Genomic DNA, 24,035 nt, shown 5'->3' on the forward strand with positions numbered 1-24,035 from the left:
AGAAGTGAATCCGCAGTTAAGTCAGTTTGAAGAAGGATATGTTCAACCAAGTTAAAGAGATTTCTTTCCTACAGTGTTTCCCTACAGCTTTTAGTATGCTGATACCTGCTTTGAATTCCTGAAAGGGGAGTGAGGTAAATAACACCACGGTTTCTTTCTCATTCTCCAGCTTTTTCTCCTGTGGGCCCTCTTCCCCTTCCCCCAGCCCACTTGCTTCACTCTAAAAGCATGTTAGAAAGCTGCCTGTTTCCATTAAAAATGTGTTTATGGCAAAGCAATGCGTTTTCATTTGGAGTTACTCAACCATGACCCTCCAAGACCTTCCTGTTCATTCGGGCAATGCACATCGTGAAAACCTGAGTGATTAAAAAGTAAAGGAACACATTTTCTGGTGAGGTGAGTGGTCAGTCTTTGAAGAGGTTCTGCAGAAAAGTTTTACGAAGTTCAATATGTCAGTGGCACTGGGTCATAATTGAGTCATATAATGACAAACACTGTTTGAAGTGGAGGCTGGGTGAAAAAGGTGAAAGGATTAAGAAGTACAGATTGGTCATCACAAATTAGTCATGGGGCTATAAAATACAGCATAGGGAATATGGTGAATAATATTGCAATAACTATGCATGTTACCAGGTGGGTACTTGAAGTATCGGGGGGCAGGGACTACTTGGTAAAGTGTATGATTATCTAGCCACTATGCTGTACACCTGAAACTAAAGCAAACTAATATGGAATATAAACTGTAATTGAAAAATAAAAAAGCCCACTGTTTGAAGGCCAGCAATCAATTATATATGAAAGTTTGGGTCATTTCTTTAAGTTATATTACTTGGTAGAAACACAAGTTACGGGTGAGTAACATCTTGTGCTTTGAGTTTTTGCCAAGAAATACGAAAACTTTTCGTTCTGAGACCTTTCCCACCCGCTCTGTCTAAATGATTATTTTTTTATTGTTGTTGTTGTCATTTCTTTCATTTAGGTTATTTGTCATGACAACACCCCCATTTATCTCAAGTGTTTCATCACATTTCTGTAAGCGGTTACACCATCGTGAATTATTTAAGTCAGTGTAAACACGGAGGGGGTATGTATGTGAAAGCTCCTGCACCATATGTGTTTATGGAAATGTGCTTACTGAGATGTTTCCAAGCACAGCATCTGCTCTTATGCATCTTTTATAATATTTTGCATGGAGCCCATGCAGTAATTGATCTTCACCATCTGATAATTTTTCATTTATGATACTTTCCCCTCTTATGTTTTTGGTAAATGGCAATCTTTAATATGTTTGGAGCAAAAAAAGCATCTAAATTTAAAAAAAGAATGATCAATAGAAATGTCTTCCCTGAGATCTTTAATTTCCATTATCCAGTGCATACTTCTTAGAAAAAGCTGAAGTCTACAGGCATTTAGAAGAGTAAAGTCTTCTGGATTTTATCTCAGGTGGAAAAACTTAAAGTTACTCAACCTGTAATTTGCATGGAAGTCTAGGTCACATAAAGGCCACTGAGAATAGTTTTCTTCTTTTGTCTTCTCCGAACTGAAAATTTGGGCCTACTCTGGGTTCTTGTTTATAGTACTCTCTGGAATCCTGCTTTTGTGCTCAAATGGAGTTTCACAATGTCCAGCATTACCTAATGGCTTCTTTCCAATTGCAAATCCACCTTAGGATCCTTCGGTTGTCTCTATAGAGAGGACACAATAAATTCCCAAATACAACCCCTCAGAGACCTGTACTCGCAGAGACCAGTTACTGATTTCAGAAAATAATGAATCATGTAATAAGCTTGTGTTCATCTACCTTCTTGAAATGGCACTTGAAACAACCTATTATTAATAACATTTTCTAAGTTCTCAAAACCAAAGAATTGGCTCTGTCTAGGGGACCAACTTCTCAATTTACCAAAACACATTGGTTCAAATGCAGTAATAAAAGTATAACCGCCTTGACTATAAAATTTGCTGCTTTCAAAACTAGGAGAGATACCCAAGGGCCTTCAGATGTGTACATTACTATCTTCCCAGATAGTAATGGTTTGCAAATCACTAGCCAGATGCAAGATGATTTTAGGTTGCTCATGGGTAAACTTTCCAAAAAATTGTAATCATTATTTACTTGTTGTAGTGGGTTGAATAGTGTCCCTCTCAAAATTTATGTCCACCCAGAACCTCAGAATGTGACCTTATTTGGAAATAGGGTCCTTGTAGATACAATTAGTTAAAGATCTTGAGATGAAATGATTTTCTACTTAGGGTGGGCCTTGACTCCAATGACTAGTGTCTTTATAAGAAAAAGGAGGGGGGATTTGAACACAGAGACAAAGAGAGAAAAAATAGTCATGTGAATATGGAGGTAGAGATTGGAATGATGTGTGTAGAAGCCAAGGAATATCAAGAAACTAGAAGGAGTATGGAGCAGTTTTTCCTCCAGAAGGAACCAACCCTCTGACACCTTTATTTTGAACTCTGGCCCCCTGAACTGTGAAACAATCAGTTTCTATTGTTTTTACCCACCCAGTCTGCAGTACTTTGTTATGGCAGTCCTAGGAAATGAATGCACTTAAAAATGTATTCTACAAACTTCCGGTAAAGATGGAGGTGTAGGGAGACACACTTCGCATCCTTGTGCAACTGCAAGAAGGATTACAACTAACCTCAAAACAAAAATACCCAGAACTGCCAGAAAATCGAACTGTATGGAAGTCTGACAACAAAGGATTTAAAGAAGCCACATTCATCCAGAAGGATAGGAGGGGCAGAGTCACGGATTTGGGGCGGAGAGGACTGGTGTGGTGCAGAGATGTGTCAGTAGTGGTGGCACAACAGGCAGTCTCACATCCACATGGAGTGGATAAAAATTGGGAGGGATACCGCGGGAGCTAGCGATCCCAGTCCCAGGCCAGACCACATAGCCCAAGGCTCCAGCATAGGGAAGATAAAGCCTCATAACTTCTGAATGTAAAAACCAGTGGGGTTTGGGACGGTGGAAGAAACTGCCAGTTTCTCAGGAGAGTCCATTTAAAGGGCCCGCACAGACTAAGAACCAATGCAAACCCACCCACTCTGGGAATCACCACCAAGGCAACAGCTAGAAGGGCACCAATCACATATAGGAAGTACATGAAGTGACTGGAAATGGGGGCAAGTGCCGGGCAAACTTCTAGATGCCAGGTAGTGGCACTGTCCCCTCTCTGATCCCTCCCACTGCACAGAACCACAAAGCAGTGAAGCAAGTTGCCCAGCCCTGGCGAATACCTAAGGCCCTCACCATACAACTTAACAGGTGTGCTGAGACAGGGAGTCAAAGCAGCACTACCTATTACACAGAAACAAACACAGAGAGCGCACAGAAAACCCAAAAAAACCCCCGCCCCCGCCAGAAAAAGAACTAAACTAAACAGAGATAGCCAACCTATCAGATGCAGAGTTCAAACACTGGTGATCAGGATGCTCAAAGAACTCACTGAGTATGGCAACAACATAAGGAAAGAAATGAAGGTTACACTAAGTGAAATAAAGAAAAATCCACAGGTAACCAACAGTGAAGGGAAGGAATCCTGGATTTAAATAAACACTTTAAAATGTAAAGAAGAAATAAACATTCAACTAGAACAGAAAGAAGAAACAAGAATTCAAAAAAACGAGGAGAGTATAAGAAGACTCCGCGACATCTCTGAAAGTGCTAACGTCTGAATCATAGGGATGCCAGCAGGAGAAGAGGAAAAGCTATGAACTGGAAACTTATTTGAAAAAATAATAAAAGAAAACTTTCTTAATTTGGTGAAGGAAATAGACATAGAAGTCTAGGAAGCACAGAGTCCCAAACAAATTGGACGTGAAGAGGACCACACCAATACACATCATAACTGAAATGCGGAAGGTTAAAGATGAAGAGAGAATCTTAAAAGCAGCAAGAGAAAAGCAGAGAGTTACCTACAAAGGAGTTCCAATAAGACTATCAGTTTATTTCTCAAAAGAAACTTTGCAAGTAAGAAGGGACTGGCAAGGAGTATTCAATGTGATGAAAAACAAGGACCTACAACCAAGATTACTCTATTTAGCAAAGCTATCATTTATAATGGAAGGGCAGATAAAGTGCTTCCCAGATAAGGTAAAACTAAAGGAGTTCATCACCACCAAGCTGTTATTACATCAAATGTTAAAAGGATTTATTTCAGAAAAAGGAGGAGATCAAAACTATGAACATTAAAAGGACAACTAACTCATAACTATCAACAACTGAATCTAAAAAACAGACAAACAAAAAAACCCTAAGCAAACAACTAGAACAGGAACAGAATCATAGATATGGAGATCATTTGGAGGGTTATCAGCTGAGAGTGGGAAGGAGGAGAATGAGGGAAAAGTTGCAAGGATTAAGAAGTGTATTAAATAGGTATAAAATAGGCAGGGGGATGTTAAGAATAGTACAGGAAATGGAGAAGTCAGAAAACATATGCATGACCCATGGCACTAAAGGGAGGGTTGCTGGAGGGAGGGGGGGTTCTGGGTGGAGGGGTCAAAGGGGGAAAAGTGGGACGACTGTAATAGCATAATCAATAAAATATTCTTAAAAAGTGAATTATTAAAATATATTCTACAAAATATACATGGTGTACAAAGCCTGTGATTTCACAGCTGTTACTGTTTAGACTGGCATTCCCTAATTTATTTAGGTAGCAAAAAGTGCATTGATTTGGAAAAAAAATTAAGGAAATAATCCCACAGGAGGTGGGAAGATAATGCAAAACCGTTGCGGGTGCATTTGGATTGGGGACCAGTTTGGGGAGCACTGCATTTGCCATGGGCTCCTTCCACCTAGAGCAGCAGTGTGGTTGATCTGGGTTAACTCTTATCTCCACAATCTATCAGCTCTGTGACTGTGTAAAATATAAATAGTGGCCCGTCTTCCTCAGCAGTAAAATGGGGACAGTAGTAAATATCTTACAGAAATTATGCGGAATGATGAGTTCCATTTCCCTCAGTGTTGAAATACTGAGAACTTAGTTATCTGAACCAATTTCAGGTTGGTGAGGGTGGGGGTGGGGCCTGGTGGCTGCTGGTTTGATATACAAAAGAACATTTTGTAATTAGTGCCCTCAAGTGTGAATTGTGGGAGATAAATATGTAGGGCTGAGCAATATGGGGAGTGAGTTGTGGTAATGCAGTAGGAACTGATGCAAATAGCTCTTGATGAGTCATAGCTGAATCAACTTTCTATTGTTTCATTGTGCATTTTTATGAGTTACGACAGCCTTTATTTCTCCCTCTTTTCAACCCTATCATTTGGAGTTTATGAAAGTGAGGGGAAAAACTCTAGACACTGTCGGAAAGTATGTATTTAAAAAATTTCAGAGACATTTTGTAATTTGATGTGGATCCCTGGGAATACTCTAGGATGCTTTCCTAAGCAGACTTGGCTGGTACCAGCAAGGTGACCTGGAGTGGGAACAACGCAGCTGACATCTATTGTGTACTAGCCAATGGGTAGGCACTGTGGTAAATGCTATCTCGTTTAATCAGTCCTGAAATCTCTGAGGTAGGCGTTACTATTAAAATTCTTATTTTACAGAGGGGGAAACTGAGGCTTGGAATAACTTGTCCCAGATCGTATAAGTTTATATTAAGTAACTTGTTTCACATCCCCAAACAAGGCAGTCTGCCCCTAGAGCTTTCACTCCTAACCTCCTTATGATCCTGTGTAAAGGCTTAAAAAAATGTAGAAATACAGGAAGGGGAAGAATGGCTCTAAATGGTGCAAGACAAAGAACTTGGTCTTTGAAGTCAGGAATGTCTGTTACAACACTGGCTCTGCCACGGTTTGACCTCAGACAAGCTATTTAAACTCCAGAAGCCTCAGATTTCTCGTCTGTAAACTGGATGCAGTGATACACACATCATAGCATTCCAGTAGGTATTAAATAAGATGTACTCAGTACAGTGTGAGATGCATGGGAAATAGTATCTTTTGATATCTGGTAAACTGAGCTCTTTTTTTTTTGTTCTTTTTCTAAAAAATTTTGACTTTTTTAACACATCTCATAGATGAACTTTAGAATTAGCTTGCCAGTTCTATATATCCTGTTGGGATTTTGATTAAAATTGTATTGCATATATTATTTAATTTGGGGAGTATTAACATCTGCATGATATTGAATCTTTGTATCTAGGAATATCTTTTATGCCCATTAAAATTATGTGGTTATTTTCAATAAATTTCATACTTTTAACTTTTTTTCTAAGTAATTCAAGGTTTAATTGGAATTTAATATAGCTTTCTTCTCTCGTGTTTTCAAATAAGTTTTTGCTAATTATAGAGAAACTGTTGATTTTTATGTTAATCTTGTTTCTACCTTTCTGAAAATTTTAATTAATCCATATAGTTATTAATGTGATAGCTGTGGATTTTCTACATATATGTGGTCTGTCCTGAAAAAGTCCAGCCATTGTTAATAATAATGAGAACAGTTTGTGTGACGTTGATGTAACCTGGCAGCCAAGGAGTATGGACTGGCATGTGCGTGTGTGAACAGTGATGACTTCACTATACTAGTCAGTGGGGACGGTATATGTCATTGAGTGAGCGTGTGTCCTGTGTGGCTGTTGCGCTCAAAAGGACTGAGCCAGTAGAGCAATGAATTTGCATCAAATTTTGCATTAACCTTGAATATTCCTCTGCGGAAACTACTCGGATGATTCAGAAGGCCACAACTATGGGCAACTGGTGATGGGCGGTTTCATCATGACAATATGCATACTTATGCATCACATCTCATGCAGAATTTTTTGGCAAAACATCAAACTACCCAGGTGACTCAGCCCCTCTACAGCCCAGATTTAACACTGTACGACTTCTGGCTTTTCCCAAAACTAAAATCACTTTTGAGAAGGAAGAGATTTCAGACCATGGATGAGACTCAGGAAAATATGGCAGGGTTTGTTCCTTCTGAGGGCTGTGAGGGAAGGATCTGCTCCAGGCCTCTCTCCTTGGTTTGTAAATGCCCATCTTCCCCCTGTGCCTCTTCACATCAGCGGGCAGCTGATGGCGATTGGGAGAACTCTGTGAGGTTCCAAGGTGTCTACTTTGAAGGGGACTGAGGTGTCATTGTCCAGTGTACCTTGTATCTTGTTTATTGTATCTTGTATCTTGTTCAATAAATGTCTCTATTTTTCATGTTATGTAGCTGGATACCTTTTGGACAGACCTTGTACATCTACTTTGCCGATGTTCATATTTATTTATTTTTCTCTTATCTTTTTGTATTGACCAGTAACTCTGGAACAAAATTATTGACCATAAAAATAGGCATCGTTATGTTTTGTTTCTGACTTTAGTGTCTAATATTTTACTCTTCAGAATGATATTTGGAAATGGGCTAATGTTAACAATTGTGGGAGATGAGTGGTAGGTATATAGAGCTCATAATCTATTTTCTCTGTGTCGGTGCATGTTTTAAAAGTTCTGTAATAAACAGTTAAATGAAACAATAGAGTCAAATTAGAAAAAAATGAACAAGTTACAAAATAGTCATGGGGATGTAAAGTACAGCATAGGGAATATAGTTAATAATACTGTAATAAGTATTTATGGTATTGGGGGTACTAGACTTATCAGGGAGATCACTTTGTAAATTATACAAATATTTAATTGCTATGCTGTACACTTAAAACTAATAAAATATTTTATGTCAACTGCAATTGAAAAATAAAAAGGAACAAGGCTTGTTTTAGGTTTTTAGTAATAACCTCTTCTCAGATGAAGGAAATATCTTTTTTCCCCCAGCTATTGTAAATTTTTTATTTGGTATGGGTATAGAATTAAATGTGTCCTCAAAAAATATTTTTGGGGAAAAAAAAAGCTGTAACAAGGTCTACCCATCTCAAAAGACTAAGGGAAAAAGTATGAGAGTCTCAATATAAAAACTTGAGAACTCATTCACTAAATATTTAGATTAGCGTCGCTCTCTTTTCATCATCTGACAGTTTTCACCAGAGTAGAAGTGCCCGTAGGGCTGAGCACAGGCTGAAAACACAGAAGGGACTAAATAAATCATGTATCCTTGCCAGAAAGTTTTTTGGTTGGGGGAGAAAGATGTAGGCCGAGGAAGTTGTATTGCACAGCCCAGATCCCCCTCCAGGACTGAAGGATTTATCCCCCAGCTCTGCTGAGATTATAGCTGGTTGACTCTTTCCAACTTCCAGCCTTTCCCAGGGACTTCCCATGGCCGAATAGAATCACCTTACTCAAATTTCCACCCTTGTCCCAGGAACAGCTGCATCCACAGACTGGCCTGCACCCTTGCCCAACTCAGGACAGGTGTCATTGGCATGGCTGGTTCCTTCTGAGGACCCGCTCTAGGCCTCTCTCAGTTTGTAGATTCCCAGCTTCTCCCCGTGTCTCTTCACATCAGCCTCTCTCTGCCTGTGTTTGTGTCTGTGTCCAAATATGACACAGTGATTGGGATTAAGATATACCTTACTCTAGTATAACCTCATTTTAATTTAACAAATTACATTTGCAAGCACCGTATTTCCAAGTAAGATGCATTCAGAGGGTGTTAGGACTTCATTATATGAATTTTGGCGGGACACAATTTACCTAATAGTAATGTATCACGTCAAGCTTTTCTTCTTATACTTTAGTCCCTTCTCTATAGTGTTTCTTTGAACCCCAGACATCCTGTCTCCTAGTGTCAAGCTATCTCCTTTTTATTGTTTAATATTTGTGGACAGTTAAATTGGAGCATGTATATTCTTTCCTTCTTTCTGGTGGTTTATCCTGGCTTTGAAGATTTCTTATTTTCTTTTTATATAGATTTAGCTTTTTCTCTACGGCCTTACCCTTTCTCCTAACGAATTTGCTCTCTTCCTAGTCTAGAGTCAAACCTACTTAAACAGTGTTCTTTTTATTTTTTGTTTTTTATCCTCTGTTCTTACTCTGCTGATAAAACTGAAGCATATCTTTTCAAATCAATGCATTTCTTTCTTTATTTCCTGAGCAAGACCGAGGACTTTTACATTATTTTCTTTTTAAAATTTAATTTAAAACATTTTAGAAAAATAAGCATAACATAAATTTTACTACCTTAACCATTATTAAGTGTATAGTTTAGTAGTGTTAAGTATATTCACATTATTGCATTTAAATTATTCTTAATCATTGGTTCATAATAATTTCATTGGGTTGTTTTTTTCCTCAAGCCAGGAAGATAATGTGCCCATATAGAGTCAATACTTACATTCTTTTTTTCTCTAATTTTTTTTATTATGAAAAATTTTCAATATAAGGAAAAACTGAAAGTACAATGAACATTCCTATATCTACAGTCAACAATATTATTTAACCATGTTTGCTTTGTCTATCTATATGTATATGTTTATTTATATGCATAAGTACATGTATACATTTACATATTTGTGTGTTTATAAATTCATATATGTATATGAGAAATATATATGTGTACATCTTTTCTGTACCATCCTGAAAGCAAATTATGGATATCAAGACACTTTTCCTCTAATATCTCAGCATATATCACATCAAAATAAGTATATTTTCCTATGTCACCACAATACCATTATTACACCAAAGAAAATGAACAAATTCCTTATTATCATCTAATATCCAATCCATATTCAAATTTCCCCATCTTCTCCAAAATGTCATTTATAGCTTTTTTTTGGTTGTTTTTTAAGAACCATCATTGTTCATGCATAATGTTAAAATTCCTTTTGTTTTTCCACTGAAATACTTTTTACTATATTTTTCTTTTTACTCTTTTGTATTTGAAGCCAAAATTTGAGTCTCTCAAAAAAAAATATATAGCCATGGTGGACTTATGTAATTAATAAATTATGGTGGACAAGCCAAATGATTCTAAGAGACTTATACTCAAATTTTACCTTGATCCTAGACCTGGTGAAGTTCAAAACAAGCTGGAGAAGAACAGAACCGGGGGCTGCTGAACTACTGCCACCTATTAATACCCAGATGCTACAATTAAAAGGTCAGTCCTCTGTGATCTATGTGCACTTAACTGTCTTTTGTTATTTCTAGCCCTAGTCTACAGTCTTTTCTAATATGTTATAAAGTACAGAAATTATTCCACCAATGCATAATAATCCTACATAATGAAGTTTTATAAGTCTTACATGGTATGAAAATACATTTTTTTGGGTAAACTAATGTTTGATTCAGCCCCACCTGCTTAGATCTAAGTCTGCCAGGAAAACATCTTACTAATGCCAGTGAAAACTGGCTTTGTGTCTATAAACATCAGCCAAAATATAATGTGTTGCTGTCTACAAGATTCCCCGATCAACATGGCCATCTATTTGGGGTGGGAACGGGGGGAGGGAATTGGAAAGATGATTAATTCCATCTCCTTTCTTACTCCGTGAATTTAAGAACTATTTGAGAAATGGATTTGAGGTCATTAAGGAGATGGACACATCAGTTGTGTTATTGTAAAGTGGATTGAAAAAGCGGTTGGATCCACTTTATCCAAGCCTATCGTTAGGCTTCCTCTCCTCAAATTCTAGACCTGGGGTTAACCTTCCTGAGGGAGAGTTTGAGTGTCTGGAGCAGGCTCATGTACCTGGAATTGCTGCCTTGTACCCTGTGAGCCCAAAGGGTGCGAGAAGGAAAAGGAAAGAAACATAACTAGGTACTGTCTTTTTAAAAATTGAAATATAATTTATAGAAAAATCGATCATTTTCTTTAAAAAAATTTTAAAACTACAGTTGACATTTAATATTATATTAATTTCAGGTGTATTGTATAGTGGTTAGACATTTATTCAACTTATGAAGTCATTCCCTGATAAGTCTAGTACCCACTGGGCGCCATATATATGTATTATAATGTTGTTGACGATATTCCCTATGCTATATTTTACACCCCATGACTATTTTGTAGTTGCCAATTTGTACTTTTTAATCCCTTCGCCTTTTTCCCCGAGCCGCCTAACTCTTCTCCCATCTGGCAGCCATCAGTTTGTACTCTGTGAGTTGGTTTCTGTTCTGATTGTTAATTTTGTTTTTTAGATTCTGCACATAAGTAAAATCATATAGTATTTGTCTTTTTCTGTCTGACTTATTTCACTTAGCATAACACCCTCTAGGTCCATTTGTGTAGTTGCAAATGGTTTCATTTTTTAAAGACCGAGTAACATTCCATTGTGTATATGTTCCACATCTTTATTCAATTGTCTATCAATGGACATTTAGGTTGCTTCCATATCTTGACGATTGTATATGAAATGACCTTCATTTCTGTTCTAAAGTCTATTTTGTCTAAGTATCATTATCCCAGTTTTTAAAAAATTTCCATTTGCCTGAAATATCTTTTTCTATCCCTTCACTTTCAGTCTCTGTGTGTCTTTCGATCTGAAGTGGGTCTCTTCTAAGCAGCATATGTATGGCTCTTGTCTTCTTCATTCAGCCACCCTGTGTGTTTTGTGTGGAGCACTTAATGCACTTACATTTAAGGTAATTAAATTATTGATAGGTATTTATTGTCATTTTATTATTCATATTTTAATATTTTTCTCTCTTCTTAAAGTAGACCCTTTAATATTTCTTGTAATACTGGTTTTGTGGTAATAAACTCCTTTAACTTTATCTTGTCTGGGAAAAAATGATCATTTTCAATGAGTAGTTGGGTGAGTTTTGACAAATATGTAGAATTGTGTAGCCACTATCACATCAATATATAGACTATTTCCATCCCCCTAGGAAGTCTAGTACCTCCCTCCTAAGCTTTGCAGTCAGTCTTCCCTCTTTTCACTCTCATCCCCAGACCTTGGCAATCCTGGTCAGATTTTTGTCCCTCTGTTTTGCTTCTAGAGCGCTGCATAAGTGCAGCGATACAGTTTATAACATCCACGTTGTTGCGTAGATCAGTAGTTTGTTTCTTCTTATTGCTGGATCTTCTTCCAATGCATTGATGTATCACAGTGTGTTTATCCGTTCACCAGTTGCTGGACATTTGAATTGACTCCAGTTTTGGGCTATTATGAATAAGTCTGCTATAAACATTCATCTGCATGTGTTTGTATGGACTTATGTTTTCTCTTGAGTAAATTCCGAGGAATGTGATTGTTGCATTGTATGGTATTTGTTTGATTTTATAAAGAAATGGTAAACCTCTTTTCAAAATATTAATTCCTCCCATTGGAGGAACATGAACCAATGTGTATTATACTCCAAATGCTCACAAGTCAGGTGAATTTCTCACCTGGGAACAAGTAAGTGAGCGCTGGGGGAGAGAGGATAGTAATACTTTATTGCAATGACTCACAGCACTGGATAATCATTAGAATCTCATAAGAAGCTTTTATAAAGTTTGATGCTAGTTCCCCACCCCCACCCCTTCAGAATTAATAAGTTTTGGTGAAACTTTATATTTTTTTGAGAAAGCCCCAGGTGATTCTAATTATAGCAAAGACTGAGGAGTGTTCTGGCGGAATGTTTGTCTGGGAACGTGGTGCCTGTGAAATAGAGACGAGGCTTTTAATAACCTAGAGGCCACTTCCTTGAAGAAAATGAATCAGTAATATGATAAAATCAGTGGTAACTTTCATGGTATTTTATGAAACGGTATAAAACCAGTAACATTTTTGGCTGTAAAGATATATTTTAAATGTTATATCTTGCATGAGTTTTTAAAAATGAATGTAAGAGAACTGTACTTCAAAAGTTTTTAGGCTACTTAAATGTTTTTGTGTTCTCATATAAAAACCTCAGGTCTACTGCACTTTCTATATTAAATATTTAAGGAGACTTGCAATTTTTTTTTTTTTTGGGTTATCTCTGCCAAGTCTTCCAAGGATGTTGCCTCTCTTCATTGGTTGAATATATTCCATTGGTTTAAGGGTGATTCAGTTTTAAATGACACAGTTTCCTTGAGAAATTCTAAGCTAATTTTAGGCTATGATTTACAAAACAAAGTACTGTTTAGTATTTTTGATTTGATTTGAAAAGAATGCTTTTTACAGCAGCTTTATGTATTATTAGACCCCTTTGAAAAACTTCTTACCTGTATCATGTTCTTTGGGCTTAGTTCTTAGTTCAGAATGTCAACTTCACTCTAAAAAGTGATGAGTTGTCTATATAAAGTGTTAATGACTGAAGGAAACATCCCTGCTTTTCACAGATAGCTTTCTCGTGTTGTATTTAGAAGTAAAATACAAACAGGATACTTCAGGGTGATAACTTCCAAAACCAAAATGAAATAAATTGACAGATAATAGAAAAGTCAAGAACTTCACTGGGCACAGGAAGCTCCAAATTGGTTGGTCTAGAGACTTAAAATCTGAGGATAAATGAACAAGTAGCATGTTTTGAAATGTTTTTCTTTGGAACATTTACAGTGTAAACTAAAGATTAGTTTTGATTGTTTTAAATTGCCAATGCTACAGAAGAGGGCAACAGGAAAGAGGTCATTAAAAAAAGGATGTTTTTTAATCCTGGGTACCATGGTAGTTCATTGATTAAGAAATTACAAACATTATTATTGCAACATCAATGGAACTTTAAATATAAGAAACAAAATGCACTCACATTCCTGCTACCCAAAAATCAATTTGTTCTTCTTTTCATTTCTTTAGGATTCTTTTGTTCCATTAATTAGGTGGAACATTGTTTAGTCACCATTTCCGAAGTGTAAGGCATATAGCCCAGTTTTCTTTTGTTTATTTTGTTTTGGTATAAAAATATTGCCATGAAAATTTTTATGCAAGTTTAGGAAATTTTGGGGGATTTTTTAAATAGAATAAATGCATGGAAATAGCATTTCTGAGTCAAAGGACAACATTTTGTTTGTTTGTTATTAACTCTTCAAAATGTGTTATACTCATTTATTCTATGTACGTACAGGTGTCCTCAACAGTCCTGGGCATTCTAATTTGAAATAAAATAGGGATAAAATGATGCCTTGTTATTTTAATGATTATTTCTTTGATTATTAGAGGGATTGAGCATTTCTTCATATTTGTGTTTACTCATTTCTCTTTTTTGATGCAAATAGTTTGATTATGTCATATATTAGTGTTTAAGGAATCTTACTAATCTTCTTACTCATTTTTACAACTTCGTTTTAATGTAGGTATTATTAACCCTTTGCTTGTTTAATTACTATAAATGTTATTTAGTCCATTGTATTTTTTTCCAGCTTAGTTTTTTGTTGTTTAGCACAAGTTTTGACTTTTAATGATAAAATTTTCTATCATTTTATTTGCAGTTTCTCCTATTGTTTCAAAACTTTGAAAGTTATTACTCCTCCAGGGATTTGAGCTGAGCTCAATGCCAAACACCATGAGGCCCTAGTGTGACTTCACGCTGGGAACTTAATGGTAGTAGGAAGTGAGTAAGGAAATCAGGACAGATTGAGCTCAGGTTACACAGTAGTTGTATTGTTAAATGGTGTGTGTACACATGAAAAACATTTTCCCACAAAGGCATTATATTATCCTTCCCAAGAAGTACAATATTAATACCTTCAGCATGGCTGATACCTATGGACACAACTGTGTAGCCAGAATGACGCAGGGAGTGTGGCACTTTATGGGAAATTCAGTTTCAGGTAGGTAGCTAAGTAGTTTATTCGCATTCAGAATAATTTGTTTTGTTTTGGTCATTAGAGATGAATTGGTTATAAATAGAAATCTAACTAAAGCATTCCAGGAAAGAATGAAATCTCACAATGGTGCAACTGTTAATAATTTCCTGCTTACCCCCCAAAGGGGCCAATTATGGAAGAATTGGGGAGATCTCCTTTTACAACATTCTAGAACAAAGAAGGAGAAACCATACCACCTCGTTGCCACCTGCCTGGAAAACTTACAATAGATTTTCTTACTTTAGTGCTTACTAAAGATTTCCTGGGATGTCCTCAATTCAAATGTCTTCTTTTGTTGATCTATGCTCACTGCTACACTAGCCAGATCACAAGTCCCAGCTTCTATTCAAAAAGTAGAGTCAGCATAGGAATTTGACAACAGATTCTTTGCTGGTATTCTGAACCCCAATCTTAGCTTCTAATCCATTTTGCTTTTTATTATTGTTTTAGAATACTGCTTTGTGCCAATGCTTAGTTTTAGAAACTCTGATAGTTCTCTGTGAACACATCACAATAGGCCCAAACTTCTTTATCCAGCTTTAAAGATTGTACCCTACTTAGATAATTTGCTTTCTCCCTCTTCCCGGACACTCACCCTTTGCTCCAGTCAAGCACTTCTGGTCTCTTTTCCTTGCAATTTCCCTATTCCTTCCCACGGTTATGCCTTTGCTTCCTTTCTTTCTTAGTCCATTTAGGCAGATTATGATAGACTGGGTGGTTTATCAAAAACGGAAGTTTATTTCTCACATTTCTGGAGGCTGGGAAGTCCAAGATCAAGGCTCCCACAGGTTCAGTGTCTGGTGAGTGCTCCCTTCCTGCTTTGTAGACGCGTGTTTACATGGTGGAAGGGTCAAGGGAACTCTCTGGTTTCTTTCTAAGGGCACTGATCTCATTATGTGTTTCGCCCTCATGACCTAATCACCTCCCAGAGGCCCCACATCCAGATACCATCACATTTTAGATTAACATGAATTGTTAGACAAAACAAACATTCATAATATAGCATCTTCCGTGCCTGATGCTTCCCTCCTGGGATGCTTTCCCTTCTTCCCCGCTTAAAGTCAGACTCATTTGTCAAATCCCAGCTCAAGTATGATATTAAAAAAAACAAAAACAAAAACTAAAACAAAAAAGCACATATAGAGCTCACCCTCCAAGAGAGTTTTCTTTTCGTTGCATGGAGAACTCTCAGGGCAGCTTCTCAGAACTGGTTTCCCCTGGTGATTCTCTTTGTGTGTCTACTGATTTCTGTTCCTCAAGTACACATCTGTTAGGTGGACTCCTGTTTCTTAAAGGATCCTAGATGGACCCCCACAAGTGTGACTTGTACCGATATATTGAATGTACTCACTTTGGGTCTGTGCCAGGAGGAAACCGCTTTATTCTTTGTACCATGGCCTTTAAATAAAACTCCATCCCAAGGTCCTGGATGGTATCTCAGGCTTTTGTTTTTCAGGACATGGGGGATAGAACAGTTTCAGTTATTAAAAATTCCAGCTCAATCTAAATTAAAACTTTAATCACATATTTGATTATGTTCTTCTTCAAGAAGTTTGAAGTGGGAAAAGAGGGAGGCAGCGTCTGCCTTTTCTTTTTTCGTCTCTCGGGCTCTTGCCTCTATTTGCTAGATGCCCAGGGTTAGGCAGTCGGTGGGGGGTGGAAGGGTGTGGGGTGGTGGGGGGAGACCTAGAGGTTGAGGGGTGTTTTTTTTAAACCTAGTTGGTACTAGTTAGCAAAAACCTTCTGGATACAGCAAATATCCAAACGCTGACCGGTTTCCAAATTGGGGGATTTTTAGTTCTTTGGGGCTGCCTGTTGGAATCCTCTGCCATGGGCGAGGCACTCTCTTGCTGCCCTCTTTCAATATGCCCTCAACTCTATTCCAGCAGCTCACACCATAATCTCTTTGTGCTGAGGCATCCTGCACCTTGGTGGGTAGTGCTCTTGGACAGAATCTTTTCAAGGAAGCTTAACCTGGTATCTGTTGCAGCCTCCATTTACCCCACAGGTGGTCTGCCGTGTTGCCTCTCTAAACTCTGGAAATGCAGTGTTCTGTCTTTGCTCTTCATCATAGATAGCTCTAGCCAGCTCTTCCCTTTGGAGGTTTGTTTTTTTTTTTTTTTAAAAGAGATTTTGTTTATCTTTAGAGAGACAGGAAGGGAAGAAGAAAGAGAGGGAGAGAAACACCAATGTAAGAGAGAAACATCCATTGGTTGCCTCTTGTATGTGCCCCAACCAACCGGGTGAAAAACCTCCAAGTCAGGTATGTGCCCTGACTGGGAATCATACCAACAACCCTTTACTTTGTGGGACAATGTCCAACCCACTGAGCCATACCGGTCAGGGCCCTTTGGAGTTTTCTAGAAGAGAATGAAGCATCAGTTTCTGTGCTCCCAAAACTCCAGGGAATACAGGTCAAACTCTCCGTGGTAGGTGGAATAATGCCTACCACCCCCAGGTAGGCATACCTTAATTTCTGAAACCTGTGAATGTGGTACCTCACATGCAGATGTGATTGAGGTTTATGGGCATTGAGAAGGAGGATGATCCTGGAGCGTCTGGGCAGGCCTAATCTAATCATCTAACCATGCGTGTCCTTACAAATGGAGAACCTATCCCGGCTGTAATCAGTGAGAGAGATGTGACTGCAGGGGAAGAGTCAGAGACATGACACTAGAAGGAAGCTCCCCACCTTTGCTGTTTGAAGATAGAGGAAGAGAGCCACCAGCCAAGGAATGTGGGGACCTCTAGAAGCTGGGAATGGTCCTCAACTATAGCCAGCAAGAACACAGGAACCCGAGTCCAATAATTACAGGGAACTGGATTTTACCAATAGCCTAAATGAGCAGGAAATAGATTATTCCCTGAAGCCACCAGAAAAGAACATTGTTCATTTGTTGTTGACATTTTGACCTTAGTTGGGTGAGATGCCTACTAGACTTCTGCCCTGTAGACTAAGATAAAAAATTGGTATTGTTTCTTCCTGGTTGGTGTGGCTCAGTTGATTGAGTGCTTACCTGCAAACCAAAGGGCTGCTGGTTAGATTCCCAATCAGGGCACATGCCTGGGTTGTGGGCCACGTTACCAGTAGGGGGCGCTCGAGAGGCAACCGCCCATTGGTGTTTCCTCTTTCTCCCTTCCCCTCTCTAAAAATAAATAAATAAAATCTTTCAAAAAATACGAAAAATAATGTGTGTTGTTTTAAACCACTCATTTGGGAACTTCAGGTTTGGAAAGGTAGAAGGGACTCTGACGATCAGCTGTTCTGCTGCTTCTTTTCCCCAGTCCTCATTCTTGAATCATCCCTCCTCCCAGTCATCCCGGATATGCATGTGTGAGACCCACCAAGGATCCTGTAGCTTCTGATGGCAGCTCTCTTCATTACACTTTGAAGACAAGGACCAGGTCTCACCCACTGTGTCAACACCAGCCGCAACTCAGAGCCTGGCACATAGCAGGGACTCAGTGAATGAATGAGAGAGTGAATGAATATTATCGGGCCCCAGACTGGCTTCCCTGTGTCATCCATAAAGCAATCCTTTACTTTAGCTGTGTGATAGCCTCCTAAGGAATGCTCAGTTTTCTGGAATGTGATTGTGTAACTATTGGAAAAGTCTGTGGTTTGAATCTTTCCAAAAGCCTTATCTCAGCAGCCCCGACGCAGGACTCTGCCAATAGTCACAGCTTCTCCATTTCCCACGGGGCAGTCTGCAGATAGCCCTGATGAGGACTGAGGCTTCCATGGGAGGCGTCATGGTGCGTTTTAAGTGTAACAGGATATCGAATGGGACTCTTCATGGTGTCCTCAAATTTCACCTGAAGCCCCAGAGCTGAGAACGAAAGGTGATAAGTATCTCCAGATTTCTGAATAGGGCACTAGCACTTAGACATCCCATTGCAGAAATCATGAAAAGAGAGTAAAACTGGTGCAGTGATTATTAACCTCCATCACATACCTCTAGCCGATGCAGGAGGAAGGGATTAAAGATTAAAAATTTGGGGTAGTGGACAGTGTTGTGGCGGTTCCTTTTCTCTTCTTATGAGCATCCCTCCAGAGAACTGGGGCGCCAAAGGTGCCCTGGGATTGGAATAGAGTAAGGGGAAAGGATTCACGGAGACATGGATATGTGTTTTCTGGAATTTAGGGACAGAAAGGAATGGAAGCTGGTGCTTACTTCCTGCCTGATGAGTCTGGAATGCGAGAGGCTGGTCAGAACAACCCGTGAACCCCCAGTGAGTGAAGAGGGCAGCCGTGGGAGCTGTTTGTACAACCAGAATTTGTAATGGTGAGCATATGTGCCTCCCAGGAGTTGCAACAGAAGATAGCTGGCTTCCAACCGGGGGCGGGGAGGTGCTCACAGGGTGAAGGTGCCCTAGCAATAAGCTGCTACATGGTATACTCCTGGGCAGGAGCTGAAAGGTTTACAGGAAACTTTGCATTGGCTTGGAAGGGGGGTGCTTTTCAGCAGGCGGTCCCCATAGAGAACCTCTGAGAAGCTCACCAATGCATTCCAGTGGAGAGAGCCAGCATGTGGCTCCTGTGTCAAGGCCATGGTCTACCTGTTGGCAGTGGCATCTAATACAAAAGACAGACTTGCTTTTCCCCACCTAATCCCTGGTGGCTATGCCTTGACCCTGGAGAAACTCAAAGCAGCGGGGTGGGGGGTGGGGGGCGGGGGGAGAGTGAATTAGATGGAGGAAGGAGAGACAGCACTTCCTTTCTGGGCTGTAAGGCTGTGGTTGCCATGCCACAGGCAGGCGCAGGGCGAGTGACGGGGGACTCTGGACTGGTATGTGATTGAAGTTTTAAAGAAGACGTTTTAAGGGATTTTAATTCTTGGAAGTAACTTAAACGTCTATCGGATGTGTCTGAAATATGGACCAGTGCTGAGAAAGGGTGATATGACAGAGCACATTAAGATAAAGTGATTACAGAAAAGTAAGACTGTTTCCTGTTTGTACACCACCAAGTTTAGCTCATTTGGTAAACTGATTAAATAAATGGTAATATTAGGTAAATTCCAGGGGGGCCAGGCCTGAGGGATAGGTGGGCAACAGGCTATTCTCTGGGACTTTGGTATTAGGGACTCTGCTTTTCTGAAGTTTCTGATACTGTTGTTTAATTTTGTATGTATTTTAATTTTGTCTTTATGTTGAAATAAGGTTACAACTACAGAAAAGTTGTAAAAATAGTACAGAGTTCGCACAGACCCTTTCTCCAGCTTCCCCTAATTGTTAACATCTTGTATAACCATAGTGGAATGATCAAATCCAGGAAATTAACATTGATACAATACTATTAACTAATCTACAGGCCTTATTCTGGAGTGGAAATCTGGACAAAATAAGTATGTGTTCAATATAAGATTGGATTGGCAAGATTCCAAGTGAAAATGGTGACTGGCTAGAGGCTCCTGGTGTATCTTCAGGGAAAAAAAAGGCAGTGTACTTGTAAAAGCTAAAACAAGTTCTCAGTGTATTCGCAGAATCCAGCAGACCTTCCGATGACTGAACAGACAATGACAATGGAGTGAGAAACACAAGGTGCCTGATACAGAGCAAAGATTTCTGTTTAAAAATAATTTTCAAATACTTTTATCAGTCTTCTACTGTCTGCACCCTGATTTGACATGCAGGGTATGTTTTGACCTTACCTATACAGTGTTGGTAATGCTGTGGGGTGGGGGAGGGCTGGAGTACCCTTCTCACTGTTCCCATGGGAACTTCTCCTTCCTAACAGTCTTAGGGCCTGTACTTTCTAGAGGTACATGGCAGGAAGCACAAAGGGATTGGTGATGGTACATTTCATTTTGTGCAAGATCAAGCTAGAACACTTTGTTTTTGTTCAGTGAGTGAGTGGAGGTAGATGAAGGGCTTCTTGATTTTGGGAACTGGGCCAAGAAGCAGTCAACCACAGCATTCCTTCCAGTGGTAGATTTCAGAGTAGAATTATACTAGCATCTAAGAGATGAGAAAGAGAAAAACAGTCCCCGACATCCAGGAACTAGACTTTGGTGGTCTTATAACTGGCCTGGACTCCAGCTATGTCTTAATATGGTTGAACATACATTTCAGAGGATATCAACATCAGACAAGGCCACTCCATGACCACAATGCTTCAGCACCAAAAGAAGAGTACAGACAACACATGAACATCATCCAAGTCATTAAATACCAAACATTCTCTGCTGGCTAAAATGAGAAATGGCTGCTTCCTTGCCAATTATACCTTTAACCTTGCTTATAAATAAGACTGATTGAGATACACAATTACAAAATTGTCCCTGATTTCCGACAGTGCCCAGTCCACCAAACAGCCAACCAAAGCCCAAATCTTATAATAACAATTCCAACTTGTTGAACTTGTCACTGATGGTTTTTGGCTAGAAGGCATTGATGGTGGACACAGAGTGGGATAATACATATTTGACAAATACTAAGTAAGAATTAATCTTTTTTTCTTCCAAAGATAAAAATAAAATAAAATAAAACAAAACATGGGGTCTAGGGGAAAAATACTTCTGGAAAAGGAAAAATGAATAGCTCCCCTAGACTTGGTTGGAGCCCCTAGATATACTTTTCCATGACTTTCATTTTTGTACCACTCATCACAGGATTTCAAGGAAACTATTGTTTAATAGGAGAAGCAAAATCCTAATTGGAAGTATTAAAGAGCCAAACTGATACTGTAGAAAACAGAAGGGGTAGTATTGAAAAGAAACTTTAGAGGTTTTCCTAGGAGGCAGAGAAAGATAATGGGAAAGCACATTGTAGCCATAAAGTGATTAAATCCAAGAAGCACTTGTGTTTGCAAAGAAGAAACAAGGGCGTTTGTAATAGAAACAGTACTGTCTGTTGTAGATTGGCTTGCTCAAAATGCATCCCTATCCTCCAGCCATGTGCAGAGGCTGGAAAGCCAAAATCCCCTCTGCTCAGCATTGCTTGCAGCTTTGGATGTGATTTAGGTTCTGCTGAGATGATGCACTCAAGTGAGACTGGATTTAGAACTGAGTCACATTGGGGAGAGGGAGGGCAAGGAGCATCGGGTTCGCTGGAGCTGATTATGGCAGAGACAATTCCAGAGGCAGCTTTCCAATTCAGCAATCAGCTTCCTGGTGGGGACAGGGGCCACAGGGTTCTGGAGTCATCAGATGTAACAGCGGCTCCTGATTCTGTGCTACCTGACTAGGGCTGGCGCAGCGGCCCCGCTGGCAGACCAGATTGTGCCTTTGGGAGTCACTCATGGAAGGTCCGGCAAGAGCATTGCTGTCCTATAGCAATGGAACGTGACACATATGTGATTAAAAAATTTTTAGTAGCTGCAGATAAATATTAAAATGAAATAGGTGACATTGACTTTAATAATATATTTTATTTAACCCACCTAAAATATTATTTTCATTTGTAGTTAATATATTACTTTTTTTTTTTTGTATTAAAGCATATCTCATTTGTAGCCACATTTTAAGTCCTTGGTAGCCTCACCTGGCTCCTGTATTGCACAGCTCAGGTCTAAAGTCTGTTTTTCCAGTTCTCCTGGGGATTTAGTAAATTATTTAATACCTTGTAATAAACCTCCTCAGCTTAAACTTGTGGGTTGTGTTTTCTGCAACTGAACACTGGCTGATACAGAGGCAATAACCAGATAAGAATAAATATGAAAAGGATTCAATATTCACCAGCAAAATTAATGAAGAGAAAATTATACCCAGACACATTTGGACAATTTTTTTGAATTGCAAAAATAAAGAAACTGAGATGCATCCAGACAACTCCCCTGCTCCCTTGCAAATCTGTCAAAGAACAATATACAGATTGGCTTCGGCCTTCACATCTCCCAAGATAAATGGCAGAAGGAAATGGAATGATGGCTATATATTTGGGGGATAAAAGATATGACTTGAGAATTTTATACTCAGTCAAGTTGTTTTTTAGGTGGAAATATGGCAGAATGACATTTAGATTTGCAAGAGTTCATGAAATACCATGCATAGAGCTTTCCTGAAAGATTTTTTTTTTCATATCAGCCTTTTTTTGTTTTGTTTCTGCCTCTTTTTGTTTTATATTTGTTCTTTTTGAAGTGGCTATCTTTTTACCTCTTTAAGGATACTAAAATATGTTTATTTTTTAAAAAAAACTTAAAGTGTATCCTTTTTATTTTCTTGGAATAGGGATTGTGATAGCATTGGTTTTCTTAACACTAGTATTCTTTCTCTGTTCTGGATTTTAGTTTGCAGGCCTTCTTGAATGGGAGATTTTATTTCTTTATTATTCTATTTTCTCTCTCTACCTCAACCCCCATTCTAGCAGTGTTGAGGTTTGTCTCTGCCTGGGTCACGGGGTCCCCAGGTCTTGGGTTGCGTGTGTGGTGCTCCTGCCCCACAGTGACGTTGGGGATGGGACACACACAGCCGCTGAGCCCTTAGAGGACCTGTGCGGCAGGCGAGAGGAGAAGATGAGGCATGCCTGCCTAAGCTTGCAACAGCGCAGAAGCCATGGTTGCAGGCAGCAACGGGGAGCGGCTATTCTCAGCCTCTTTTCTCCATCTGGGGAGCCTCACTGCCACCTAGGGTCTCAAGCCAGGAGCCCAGCTTCCTGTAGGGTATTCCTGTTCCTGCCGCTAGGGGTGACAGTCAGCCAGTATACTCTGGAGTGGCCCTGTTGGTTTCCAGTCAGTTCTAATTGGTTGCTGAATTTTTCACTGGTCGGTGCCTGCGCTTGCTAGTTATTAATGCTGTCAACATCAACGAGTCCTGCGACCTCACGTTCGCTGTCTTCTGGGCATCTCAGGTTGCTTCTGGCTTGGAGCCCAGTAGGTCTGTAGCTTCCATCCCAGTTATTGCTTTGCATTTTGGTGCCAGTTCTGGGCATATGTTCATTTTGGTTTTGAGCATGGCTATGACTTTTTTCCACCCTGTATTTTACCTTTTATGTGAAGAAGCATAGGAGAGGACCTCAAAATAAATACTTACTATGTCATTTTGATGAGAAGTTTCTTAAGATGTTGTCCAAGTGACCAAGACATACATTAATAGGAAAGTTACAGTATTGAAGAGTTGGTGGAGATTGCTGAAATTATTAAATAAAGTCCAACTAATTGACCGATTGTAGATATTTAAACAACTGAGTATTAAAATTCTTTAAAGCAAATAGATATTATTAAAAATATATTCCCTAATTATGTAGTGTTATTATGATGTGATACAATAAGAAACACTAGAACAGGGGGGTGGGTGAAGGGAAATCAATGCTCCATAATTAGTGTACACATATGAAACAGAATCATGCTCTTAGAAAAGGGAAAACACGAGGAAGAAGAAACAATTTATTTAAATAATTCCTGGTTTACAGTGGAAATTAAAAGTCACAGCTACAGATTATTTAGTAAATATAGATAATAAGAACACCCTAAGG

Source organism: Pteronotus mesoamericanus, unplaced genomic scaffold (genome assembly GCF_021234165.1).
Source record: "Pteronotus mesoamericanus isolate MK-2021 breed Mesoamerican mustached bat unplaced genomic scaffold, CSHL_Meso_final contig_263, whole genome shotgun sequence".
In the NCBI taxonomy this organism is placed as follows: Eukaryota; Metazoa; Chordata; class Mammalia; order Chiroptera; family Mormoopidae; genus Pteronotus; species Pteronotus mesoamericanus.